The sequence below is a fragment of the Chelonia mydas genome, chromosome 14, assembly GCF_015237465.2.
Source record: "Chelonia mydas isolate rCheMyd1 chromosome 14, rCheMyd1.pri.v2, whole genome shotgun sequence".
Lineage (NCBI taxonomy): Eukaryota > Metazoa > Chordata > Testudines > Cheloniidae > Chelonia > Chelonia mydas.
The window spans coordinates 25609634-25622541 of NC_051254.2; the positions used below are offsets into that span (position 1 = coordinate 25609634).

The 12908-nt window shown below is 41.4% G+C and overlaps 1 protein-coding gene across 20 annotated transcripts in view; it reads right to left on the reverse strand.

Moving 5' to 3' along the window:
- Positions 1 to 12908, reverse strand: part of MAP2K4 (mitogen-activated protein kinase kinase 4) — a 175973-nt gene that overhangs the window by 74020 nt on the left and 89045 nt on the right. The gene's annotated exons all lie outside the window — the stretch shown is intronic.

Here is a 12908-nt window from a genome sequence, read left to right on the forward strand (position 1 = left end):
CTTTGCTCAGCTCATCATCTGCAAATGCCCTAAAACTAAGTTTATCTGTTACAATTGCTCTTAAAGCCATTTTGCTAAAGTAGCCCTTGTGACTTTTCTTACATTCTTAACAAAAAAAGTTCTATCGGTGACTCAAGCTAAGTGCTAGGGAATGTAAAAGCTCTAGGTTGCATTGGTTTCTCTGTTTGAGCAGGGTGTGGAAGAAGTTTAGGTAATGATACCTCTTGGCTAATTCTGAAATTCAGTGCAACTTTGGAGGAAAACCTGATCCTGAAAGTAACACACTGGGATCTGCTGCAGAAAAAGCTAGATCTGAGGCAAGGGAATCATCCAGCTAGGAGAGAAAAGAGGGATTGCCTATCCAGAAGGCTGCATTTATCACAACTACTTCAGTGACCACAAGAGAGGCCACAGCAAGACTAACTGGAAGATCCTAGTACAACACCAAACATGACATGTATTTTGAAGGCAACCCACAAATATGTCATGGGATTGAGGAGGTGACTGACTATCAAATGTATCAATGCTCTATAGTCTCCTAAGTCTAGTGCTATTGTGACAGACTTTAAATGTTGGGTCCATTTAAAATGGTTGTGTCTGCCCTGACTATTTCAGATCTACAAAGTACTTTGGCTAAACAGCTATGGAAGCTCTCCTGGAGCAAGGCCAACAGCTGCCAGAGAATCATTTCCCCTTCTTTAATCTACAGGGAAATTAAAGTTATTATGAAAAAAAGAGAGAAAGCATCATTCCTGAGAGAGATACCTGTTTGGAATATCAGAGAGAATGCATATACCCACTGGATTACACAGAAGCCCACATCCTCCTGGAAAATGGCTATCACCCCTAACCAAGCTGTCCTAACCTGGGAATCAGAAGCAATTTTGGTGGACTTTACTCATCTCTAATTGATTGTGTCTACCTGCCAGCCAAGGTATCACTGAGACTAAGCATGAAGGAGAAATGGTCTGTCCAGCTCTATTCCAAATATTCTAGGTGTTCCACAAAGGGGGAACCAGGCCTAGCTCAAGGAAAGACTTCCCAGGACTGCCATTAGTTGATGAGATCCATTGGAATTCTGACTGGGACATCTGACTCTCCTTTGCTTTAAGGCCTCCCAACATGCAAAGTCTTGATGATGGGGCACAATTCCACCCATCTGAGATTCACAGCAGAGGGCTGTAGTCACCTAATCACAATACATAAGGAACCTAATTAATTTTAGTCCCGTTCTGAAGTCTACTTCTCCCATGAATGGAGTGGCTAGAATAATTTAATCATGCAGGCCAAAAAACAAACAACTCATCCAATTACACAAAAGCTTGATGCAGAGCATGCAGTGTTACTGTGGCAGAATAGCTCCTCTGCATGGGATCTTCTTGATTGATTCTGAAACCACTGCAGATTTTTCTGATGCATTTCATCCATTCAGCCCAGATTATTTCAACTTCCCACACTATAAGGTGAAAAGATAACATCAGCAAAGAGGAAAAAAAGCTGACAATGGTGGCCTGAAAGGATGAGCCACGGTTCTTTGAATTTGCATCTTTTCCTCTTCTTGTTGTCCATTTCATGCTGCTTGGCAAAAAACAAAGGCGTGATTTCAGAGGAAACAACTGTCAGTTTTGAACCAGTAGACCAGAGGGCTCAAAACAGCTCTGAGTAACCAAACAAAAATACAAACTGCTGCTCATATGACAATGAGATGACTTTAATACTTAAAGAATAAAGTACTTGGTTTCTGTTTTTATTAAATTCAGCAGGTGTGAATATCAGACTGTCGATGACAAACTTTAATTGTTAGAAAAGTTAACAGAGCAAAAAATTTACTGGGGTTTTGGGAGGCAGGGTCAGACCAAAGGTCCATCTATCCCAGTAGCCTGTCTTCCAACAGTGGCCAATGCCAGGTGCTTCATGGGGAATGAACAGAACAGGTAATTATCATCCCCTGTGATCCATCCCCTGTCGCCCATTCCCAGCTTCTGGCAAACAGATGCTATGGACACTATCCCTTCCCATCCTGGCTAATAGCCATTGATGGACCTATCCTCCATGAATTTATCTAGTTCTTTTTTGAACCCCGTTATAGACTTGGCCTTCACAACATCCTCTGGCAAAGAGTTCCACAGGTTGACTGTGCATTATGTGAAGAAATACTTCCTTTTGTTTGTTTTAAACCTGCTGCCTATTATTTTCATTTGGTGACCCGTAGTTCTTGTGTTATGTGAAGGAGTAAATAACACTTCCTTATTTAATTTCTCCACACCAGTCATGAGTTTATAGACCTCTATCATATCCCCCCTTAATCGTCTCTTTTCCAAGCTGAAAAGTCCCGGTCTTATTAATCTCTCCTCATATGGAAGCCGTTCCATATCCCTAATAATTTTTGTTGCCCTTTTCTGAACCTTTTCCAATTCCAATATATCTTTTTTAAGATGGGGCGACCACATCTGCATGCAGAATTCAAGATGTGGGCGTACCATGGATTTATATAGAGGCAATATGATATTTTCTATCTTATTATTTATCCCTTTCTTAATGATTCCCAACATTCTGTTAGCTTTTTTTGACTGCCGCTGCACACTGAGTGGATGTTTTCCGAGAACTATCCACAATGACTCCAAGATCTCTTTTTCGAGTGGTAACAGCTAATTTAGATCCCATCTTTTTATATGTGTAGTTGGGATTATGTTTTCCAATGTGCATTACTTTGCATTTATCAACACTGAATTTTATCTGCCATTTTGTTGCCCAGTCACCCAGTTTTGTGAGATCCCTTTGTAACTCTTCACAGTCTGTTTTGGATTTAACTATCTCGAGTAGTTTTGTATCATCTGCAAATTTTGCCACCTCACAGTTTACTCCTTTTTCCAGATCATGATTCACTACCCTTCATATCTGGAGTCCTGGGTATAAGACCATCTTATGTCACAAATATAATGACTTTGGGGACCTCTATGTAATCCTTCTCAGACATTTCTCCATGTCACAAAAACAGCAAAAAATGAATCAAGTGAGGCCCAGCAATAACAGCCAGAGAGTACACCTGGTCAAAAACAAGGTGCACTGCTAGTACTGTATAAGCACCTAATACTAACCAATGCTAGTACTGTATTACTGTTGAAACATCAATATTCATCCAATATTTTTTAATAGAAAAGAAAGAATATAGACCCATCCACTCTTTTATACTGAAATATTGTTATACACTTGGACAGAGTAGAAGCCACTGGATTCAGAGTAGACACATAGTCCTTGAACATAAAAAGACCAACACTTCTGAAAGTGCATGCTCCAGACTCTTACTGGCTGTTCCTAACAGTATTGGCAATGAAGGCTCAAAGAGAAAAATGCCTCATATTTTCTCTGCTTGGTGTGAAGCATCACTTTTAGAATGACTTGTAGCAGCTTCCCAACTTCAAAAAAGTAGAATACAGTTAAAATATACTGTAATTAAATAAAGTGGATTAAAATTTTATTTAAATAACAATGGAGACAGAGCGATGTTCAGACATTATATATTTTCTCTCTAATCTTTCAGTTATAGTGATCTTCGGTGTCACTGCAGCACCAATAGATGAAATATACAGAAAGGAGTGAGAGTTTGTAGTCGAGGGTGTCCCAAGAGATCTGCTTTCTGTGGTTCTGAGGGGAATCGGCTCAGAAAATGGCAGCAGGAAATAGGAGAGGCATTACCGTTGAATGCATCTGTCCTTATCTACAGTAGATGTGGACTTCAGTCTTACAGCTGGGTTGTAAAAATACCTTACAACAGAGATAATTTCTTCTTGTCCCTTCACAGCCCCAAGCACACTGAGTGCTCAGAAAGTAACAAATAATCAGTAACAAGGCGGGAAGCTTCCCACAATCATAGGCGCTCGCACAGAGGTTTTTTACTACAAAGAACACATTGTGTGTCTATTGGCGGTCAGGGAAGGGCTAATCTTGGAATGGCAGAAGGTAACAGTAGTGTCACTGTGGTATTCTGGATGCACATCAGGCAAATGTGATTTCTGTTTTGACTAGAAATACACACTTGGTAGCAGAAGGGAAAGCAGGAGGTGTTATTTACATGGAAGCTCTCTCTTAGAGCAAAATGTGTTCGCATGATAAAAGATTCACATAGCAGAAGAGAGGCCAAGGGGTGGGGGGTTGAGCTTCTCTGCTAGGCCTGCTGTTACAGCACTGTTTAATGGATTTCTTTTTTTAAGAAAGTAATGTATCTGACAAGTTTCACTATTTGCGCCTAACTACAACCCATGAATTACTGTATGTATGATTAATATAATTTTTTCACTGTTCTCCCCCAGTTTTTTTTATGGAGATATGCAAAAGCTAATGAAGTCAATGGGAGCAGAGATAGGCTAATGCTAAGTGCTTTTACAAAGCCTGCCCTGTGTGCTTTTGCTAGCACATCGCCTTCACTGTTGTCCCATCCCATATGGTCATTTCCTCCATTCATGCAGGTCTTTCACACAGCAAGAGATGAAAACAATTTTTTAAAAAAAATCAGTAAACAGTGCTTGTATTATCACAAAAACAGGTAGGAGAGACATGGACTGATGAAGAACCTAAAATTACTTGTAACTCATTTTTTAGTAAGTGTCAAGTTGGGGGTGTCCCTTTAAGAATCATGATAGAATGCTAAAAGCAAAAATGTATTTTCCTTTTAACTGTATCTATAGCGGGTTAGGAAAGAGCTTTAGTTCTGAAAACCCGACAACCTAATAAAGTTGGAGGGTTGTGACTACTGATCTAATCAGACTGTGTGCACAGAGGCAAACAGAGGTGCAGCAAGCAGATACATATTTTTAAAACTGCTTTAATAACACAAAAGTTTCAGTCCTTCTAAAGTCTTAAATTACCTTCAAATAAAAATGCAAAGAGGAATCTCACATATGATGCACCACGCATTCTATCTTTCAAAGTCCTTATGTGCGAGGCCAAGGTTTCCCTAACCATCCTGTCATCCAAGAGGGCTTATAAAAGGAACAGGCATTTCTCAGATAATCTCTATCATTATATTACACATACTGTGACAATAGAATATCTCTCATTCAATCCCATTTTCAGGCACAAGTCATATTGAAAGCCATATTATTAGATAAGAGGAAAGAGTAAGCCACCCAGAGAGAAAGCAGGCACTAAAAGGGGTATTTTTTGGAAATTTGCCTCTAAAGAGACTTCTAAAAGAAGCATCACATGCCCAACTGTGGGCTATTTCAAGTAGTTCTGATGAAGGGGAGGATGCACAGAAACAATTCCACCTCTCTCTGCCCTCTTTCTTCTCACCATGTACTCCAACCATATTTATGCTGTTGGCCTACGCACTCACACTGAATTCCCTTTGGAAATCTTCTGTCTAGCTAATCTATTCCAGGATTTCCCCATCAACATAGTATTTAAATGCTCAATTTCTGTACACACACTGCATATACAGAGCATTATTTTACACAGAGGAAGCAGTAATATTTAAACAACCTACATGCCTCATAAGAACTCTCTTAGACATACCCAAGGCCTTCATTAATCTATTGGAATGGGAAAATATATTATGCCAATATTTTAAAATGGTAAAAGGGGTGACCTGGTTAATTACAGGCCTGTCAGTCTGACATCAATCCCAGGCAATATAAAGGAGTGGCTGATATGGGACTTGATTAATAAAGAATTAAAGGAGGGTAATGTAATTAATGCCAATCAATATGGAAAATAGAAATATTTTATGGAAAATAGATCCTGTCAAACTAATTTAATATCTTTTATTGGTGAGATTACGAATTTGGCTGATAAAGGTAATAGTGTTGACATAATATACTCGACCTGTGGTTCTCAAACTTTTGCACTGGTGACCCTTTTTACATAGTACGCCTCTGAGTGCAACCCCCCTTATAAATTAAAAACACTTTTTTATATATTTAACACCATTATAAATGTTGGATGCAAAGCGGGGTTTGGGGCAGAGGCTGACAGCTCGCGACCCCCCCATGTAATAACCTCGCGACCCCCTGAGGGGTCCCAACCCTCAGTTTGAGAACCCCTGTACTAGACTTCTGTAAGGCATTTGCTTGGTACCACATGACGTTTTGATTAAAAAAACTAGAACAATATAAAATCAACATGGCACACATTACATGGACTAAAAACTGGCTAACTGATAGGTCTCAAAATGTAACTGTAAATGGGGAATCATCACTGAGTGGGTGTGTTTTGAATAGGATCCTGCAGGGATGATTTCTTGGCCCTACATTATTTAACATTTTTATCAATGACCTGGAAGAAAACATAAAATCAGCACTAATAAAGTTTGCTGATGACACAAAAATTGGGAGAGTCATGAATAATGAAGAGGACAGGTCACTGATTCAGAGCGATCTGGACAGTTTGGTCAGCTGGGAGCAAGCAAATAATGTGTTTTAATATGTTTAAATGTAAATGTATACATTTAGGAACAAAGAATGTGGGCCATACTTACAGGATGGGAGACTCTATCCTGGGAAGCTGTGACTCTCAAAAAGATTTAAGAGTCATGGTGGATAATCAGCTGAACATAAACTCACAGTGTGACAATGTGGCCAAAAGAGCTAATATGATCCTGGAATGCAAAGTTGGGGAATCTCAAGTAGAAGTAGAGAGGCTATTCTACCTCTGTACTTAGCACCGGTGTGACTGCTGCTGAAATACTGTGTCCAGTTCTGGTGCCCACAATTCAAGAAGGATGTTGATAAACTGGAGAGCGTTCCCAGAATAGCCATGAGAATGATTAAAGGATTAGAAAACAGGTTCTGTAGTGATAGACTGTTTAGTTTAACATAGAGAGGGTTAAGGGGTGGCTTAATTACAGTCTGTAAGTGCCTTCAGGAAGAACAAATATTTAATAATGGGCTCTTCAATCTAGCAGAGAAAGGCATAACATGATCCAATGGCTGGAAGTTGAAGCTAGACAAATTCACACGGAAAATAAGGCGTTTTTAACAGTGTAAGGTGTTAATCACTGGAACAATTTATCAATGGTGGATTCTTCATCACTGACAATTTTTCAGTCAAGACTGGATGTTTTTTCTAAAAAATTTGCTCTAGAAATTATTTTGGGGCAGGTCTCTGGCCTGTGTTATACAGCAGGTCAGACTGGTTGATCACAATGGTCCTTTCTGGCTTTGGAATCTATGAATCTTAAATATACTATTGAAAACAGGCTTTTGGATAAAATAGGGAGTAGCAGTCCTGCCTATCTCCCTTCCAGAACGAGCTATGATTATGAAGCCATTATAATCCCTCCAATATTCCTTCCTCAACATGCCAGCAACTGATGAGTCAAGGAGACAGTGTGCAGAATTCCAGGCCAGGCCTTTATCCAAAAGCTTTTGACAATTAACTACCATTTTCCAGGTCTCTCTCAGCCTGCTGGAGATGACTGTACCCACATATCTAACTGCTAGCTGGCCTTCCCTATGACCGGTAGCACCAGTGAACCTCTGTTTCCTCCCACTATCAAGAACACAACCAGCTTCTACTTTTCCATTCTCCCACATACTTAATTGCCCTAACTTGTAATTCACTGCAGCTGAACCACACAGAGGTAATGAGATTCAACAGACAGACTTTGCTCCACATCTGATGGACCTCCTTGATTCTTACAGCAAGTAAGGAAATTATCATTCTCCATGACTCACTGACTGCTCAGTTCTTGATGCCCTTTCACCTTGCAGAAAAGCCAGAGGCCTCAATTCCTAGGACAGAACTGGCAATCAGTTTGACATTCCACAGCCCAAGGGCAGGCATTACTCTTTATGGTAATAATTGCTAATTCAAAGGTCCACCCTTGAATTATCCAATGTGATGCAGGGTGGGCTCCTAACTACTGCAGAGGTGGCCAACTTTTCCAAACCAAAGTAATTAAAGTCAGGCTTCTATAGGCCAGTAGTTAGGGCACGAGCCTAGAATTCTGGAGATTTAGTTTCAAATCCTTTCTTTGACACAGACTTCCTCTGTGTCCTTAGAGGTCACTTAGTCCCTTCTGTAAAATGAGATAAATAGCATTTCCCTATCTGACAGGAGTTTGTGAGGATAAATACATTAAAAAGAGTATGAAGTACTCAGACACTAAGGTGATGGGAGCCAGATAGGTACCAGATATCATATCACATTAGATTTAGGCACATATTCTATATGTTGAATATAAAAGCCCACGTTTAAACGGAACGGAAGCTGCAGCTGAACATCTCACAAGTGATAGAACCTACTGGTATCAGAGAAGAAAGACCAGAAGTCCTGGCAGCATAGTGCTTTGTGATACTTATATGCCAAAACCAGTGCAAAAGAAGAAAACAGTGCTCTCATATCACTATTGCTGCTGGAGCCATAGGGATTTCTGCAGCAATTCACTAAGGCGTGGCAGATACCAAAGAGCTGCTCAGCAGAGGGTGCAGAGACTTACAGTAAAAACAAATTAGAGAATAGGAAAATAAGTTAATCAGGGTGCAGAATAACTTAATAAATACAAAGCTATAAAACAACCTCTCTCCCCCGCCATTCCTACCTACCTACAAATAACATCAGTGCAGAATCTCTGCACTATAAGACTGCCATGTTAGAGAGAATCCTAAAACTCAGTAGGAGAAACGAAAACAGCAGCTAGAAACAGCTTCAGGTAGCACCTGCAATCCAGACTCCAAAGATGATCTCAACAATATCTTCTTCAAAGAGGAGGTCCCCTTCACCAGGCCAAAGACACTAAACAAAGATGCTCTGCAAACCATACCAGCTCCTCACAATCTTCAGCCACAGAGATCTTTGGACAATTGAACTGTCTGTCACATTCTGAAGAGATGCAAATATCCAGACACAATCCAACAACTTATCAGGAAAGATCTTAGTGATGAAGAATGGAAAAGAAAGATCCTACTGACCCAAAAACTACTGTGAGTTCTGCTCACGCTATCAGGGAACAGAAAGGTATCGTATGACCTGTGCCCAAATAAGAGCGTCCAATTAAGTGCACTTGAATATCAAGTACATGTGATAAACTGTTACAGACAAGCAACAGACCCAGAATTATTCACAGGCAATTTTTGGCAAACAATTTTGAACAAAGAAATTTAAGAAAATTTCACTTTTGTTCTTGGACAATTTCAAATAGAAAGAGATGAATGAAATTTGTCTAATAATTTACACATGAAGATTTATTCACCCAGATATAAGTATCTCACCTACAAAGCAGCTGACAACCAGTTAATAAAAAGCCACGAAGAATACACAAGAAGCTATCTAAGAGCTTTGGGGCACTAGATTCACTCGATTCTGGCCCTAGCCACAATAGCCCTTTCCACCTTAGTAACAACATCCTTGGTACCTCCTTAAACTGAACAAAAGTGAAGGAAGATGCAGAGTCCCACTTGTAAGAGGATCTGAATTAGCTCATGAAGGATTCTGGCCTTAAACTCTGACTCTAATCTTGCATCGGTAGAGGAGGTTCACTGTACAACACGAGCCTATTGTTCCATTGGGCAGCCTCTTGGTGAGTCCTCTCAGCTCCCTCTGCGCTGCCAGAAGCCTACATAAGGATGAACCAGTGCAAGGAAAAAATCAGAGACCAGATGCTCAGATTCTATGATGATGAGCAGCAGGTAAAACAGATTGACAGTCCAACAGGTACTTCAGAAGGCAGGCTCATGACTTTTACAAGAAGTCGCTTAATCCTGACAGCTTTCCAAACTAGCTTGTAATGGTACATACTCAGACAACCTAGTGACAGAGGTGCCACAGAAACGGACGGATTACACAGATAGCACACAAAGTACTCATTGAGTCTATGCTCAAGAAAGAACACACTGAAGAATAGGTAACGAAGGCACAGTCCTTACATCTACTCACTTACTAGTACACAAGGATAAACTGTGCAGTGTGAACCTGGTACGAGAACACCAGTACACTGCAGGAATAATAACCCTTCCCAGAAAGCTTGTACCAAAACCTAAATCACTGCATTCAAAAGTATGCTACTAAATTTGTCAATGAACTATTCAGTTCTAACTATTCTAATGAGAGCCAGGTGTACTGCAGACAGATGCTGTGTAATCATTCCATAAACCACCGCACCAGTCAAAGAATCCTTCCTGTATTAGTTCTATTTGTGTCTGTCTTCAGCAGGGAATGCTAGTTATACATTACTGTAGATCTTGTGTAATGTGTACCAGTAACCAACAAGAACTTGGATGAACTGACTACATTAATTTTACTTGTGACCTAAATCCCATTTAGATGCAGAAGACAGAAGGTGAAAGGGGCCGCACTTTACCTTAAGGGTCCATTTATAAATAGTTTAGGAAGAGTGAATACTGGATTGTTATTATAGATTGTTACAGAGTGCAACAGATCAATAAATTGCTTATAATCATGGCTAATAACCATTTCTAACACCTTCCACCAATGTTTATAACCATCTGTAACACATACTACAAATGTCTGTAACATGTATATGTCTAGTAATCATTGATTAACCTTTTATAAACTATAAATGCAACCATAATAAAAAGTGTGACTATGAAAGGATTGTGTATTACCTCACGCACCTCATCCCTAAGTAAAGCACCTCATCCCTAATACTCACTTTTACTTTTTTGTCAGGCCCCCATCAAGGGCAGCCTCCCTATTCAAGACAGCACTTCAAGATGTGCTTAAATCCTATTGACTTCAGTGGGACATAAGCACATGCTTAAAGTTAAGTACATGCTTAAGTGGCATAGACTTATGCAAGTGTTTAAGTGAACATAAGAATGATCCTACTGGGTCACACCAAAGGTCCATCTAGCTCAGTATCCTGTCGTCCGACAGTGGCCAGTGCCAGGTGCCCCAGAGGGAATGAATAGAACAGGTAATCATCAAGTTATCCATCCCCTGTCGCTCATTCCCAGCTTCTAGCAAACAGAGGCTAGGGACACCATTCTCGCCCATTCTAGCTAATAGCCATTGATGGACCTATCCTCCATGAATTTATCTAGTTAGTTTTTGAACTCTGTTACAGTCTTGGCCTTCACAGCATCCTCTGGCAAGGAGTTCCACAGGTTGACTGTGCTTTGTGTAAATAAATACTTCCTTTTATTTGTTGTAAACCTGCTGCCTATTAATTTCATTTGGTGACCCCTAGTTCTTGTGTTATGAGAAGTAGTAAACAACAGTTCCTTATCTACTTTCTCTACGCCAGTCATGATTTTATAGACCTCAATCATATCTCTCCTTAGCCGTCTCTTTTCCAAGCTGAAAAGTCCCAGTCTTATTAATTTCTCCTCATATGGAAGCCATTCCATATCCCTAATCATTTTTGTTGCCCTTTTCTGAACCTCATTCTGTTTGCTTTTTTGACTGCCGCTGCACATTGAGTGGATGTTTTCAGAGAACTATCCACAATGACTCCAAGATCTCTTTCTTGAGTGGTAACAGCTAATTTAGACCCCATCATTTTATATGTATAGTGCATTCCTGAATCAGGGCCTTGGCTATCTACATAGCATTTAGATGAATTATACTGTCTTTCTTAAACAAGAATTTTTGTTTCCAAGAGGCACAATAATTAAATGATAAGAAACACTGCACAGACCTTGCACCCTGAATAATGTAAATACTATGAATTTTGTTTTTCATCAACATAAATCACTTGAACAGATACAGTATTTTGAAAGCTCATCAAAACAATTACGTATTACGGTATTTCTCTGCCTTTGCGTTATATTATCATGATAACAGTGCTAAGTACTGTACAGCTATGCAGGAAAAAAGCATCCTACTATGCCAGAATATCCATACTAAACTCATTAAATAGACACAGTAATCGTGGCCACAGTTGGGGCTAAACAAACTGTCCATTCTTTTTAGGCTTCATTAAGTGATAAGGCTTATGATTAAGCCTACAATTTAGTCATGGGTATTTTTAGTAAAAGTCATGGACAGGTCATGGGCAATAAACAAAAATTCACAGCCTGTGACCTGTCCATGACTTTTACTATAAATACCTCTGACTAAATCTGGGGGTGGGTGGGGGGGCGCTGCTGGGGGGAGAACACAGGGGGAGGGGGTGCTGCTGAGGATCAGGGCCAGGGCCAGCGGCACCAACTGCCAGTCGCCGACAGCAGCTGTTCTGGCCACCCCAGGACCGCTGCTGGGGGCTGCCGACAGCGGCTGCACCGGCTGCCCCTGGGGCCAGCCGCACCGACTGCTGTTCAGGCAATCCCCAGGGCCAGCTGCCTGGGGCTGCCCGAGCAGCGGCCAGCACGACTAGCCCCAGTGTCGCTCCAGCAGCAGCCACTGTGGCTGGCCTCGGGGCCACCTAAGCAGCTGGCCCTGGAGCCAGCTGCTTGGGTGGCCCTGGTATCAGCTACACTGGCTGCTGCAGAAGTCACAGAGGTTGTGGAAAGTCACAAAATCCGTGACTTCCACGACCTGCGTGACAGACACGGAGCCCTACTCATGATCCAGTAGCCATGTACAGTAGTAAGAACTAGAATCCATCTTCACTCTAAAATCCTCCACTCTAATCCCTTCCATTAGAACAGTAGTCACAAACCGGTCCATCGCGATCGACTCATTGATCCTAGACACTCTCCCAGTCAATTGTGATCTCCGGCTGCTAAAATTCCGGCGGTGTAGCGGGGATGCCATGAAGGCAGGCTCCCTGCCTGCTCCAGCCCCACACCGCTCCCAGAAACAGCCAGCACGCCCCTGTGGCCAGGGGGGCAAGGGTCTCCGCGTGCTGCTCCTGCCTGCAAGCACCGACCCCGCAGCTCCAATTGGCCGGGAACGGGGAACTGTGGCCATTGGTAAATGCGGGGAAGGTGCCTGCAGAGAGGGGCAGTGCAGGGAGCCACATGTCCCCGGCCCCACCCAGGGGCTGCAGGGATGCATTGGCCCCTTCC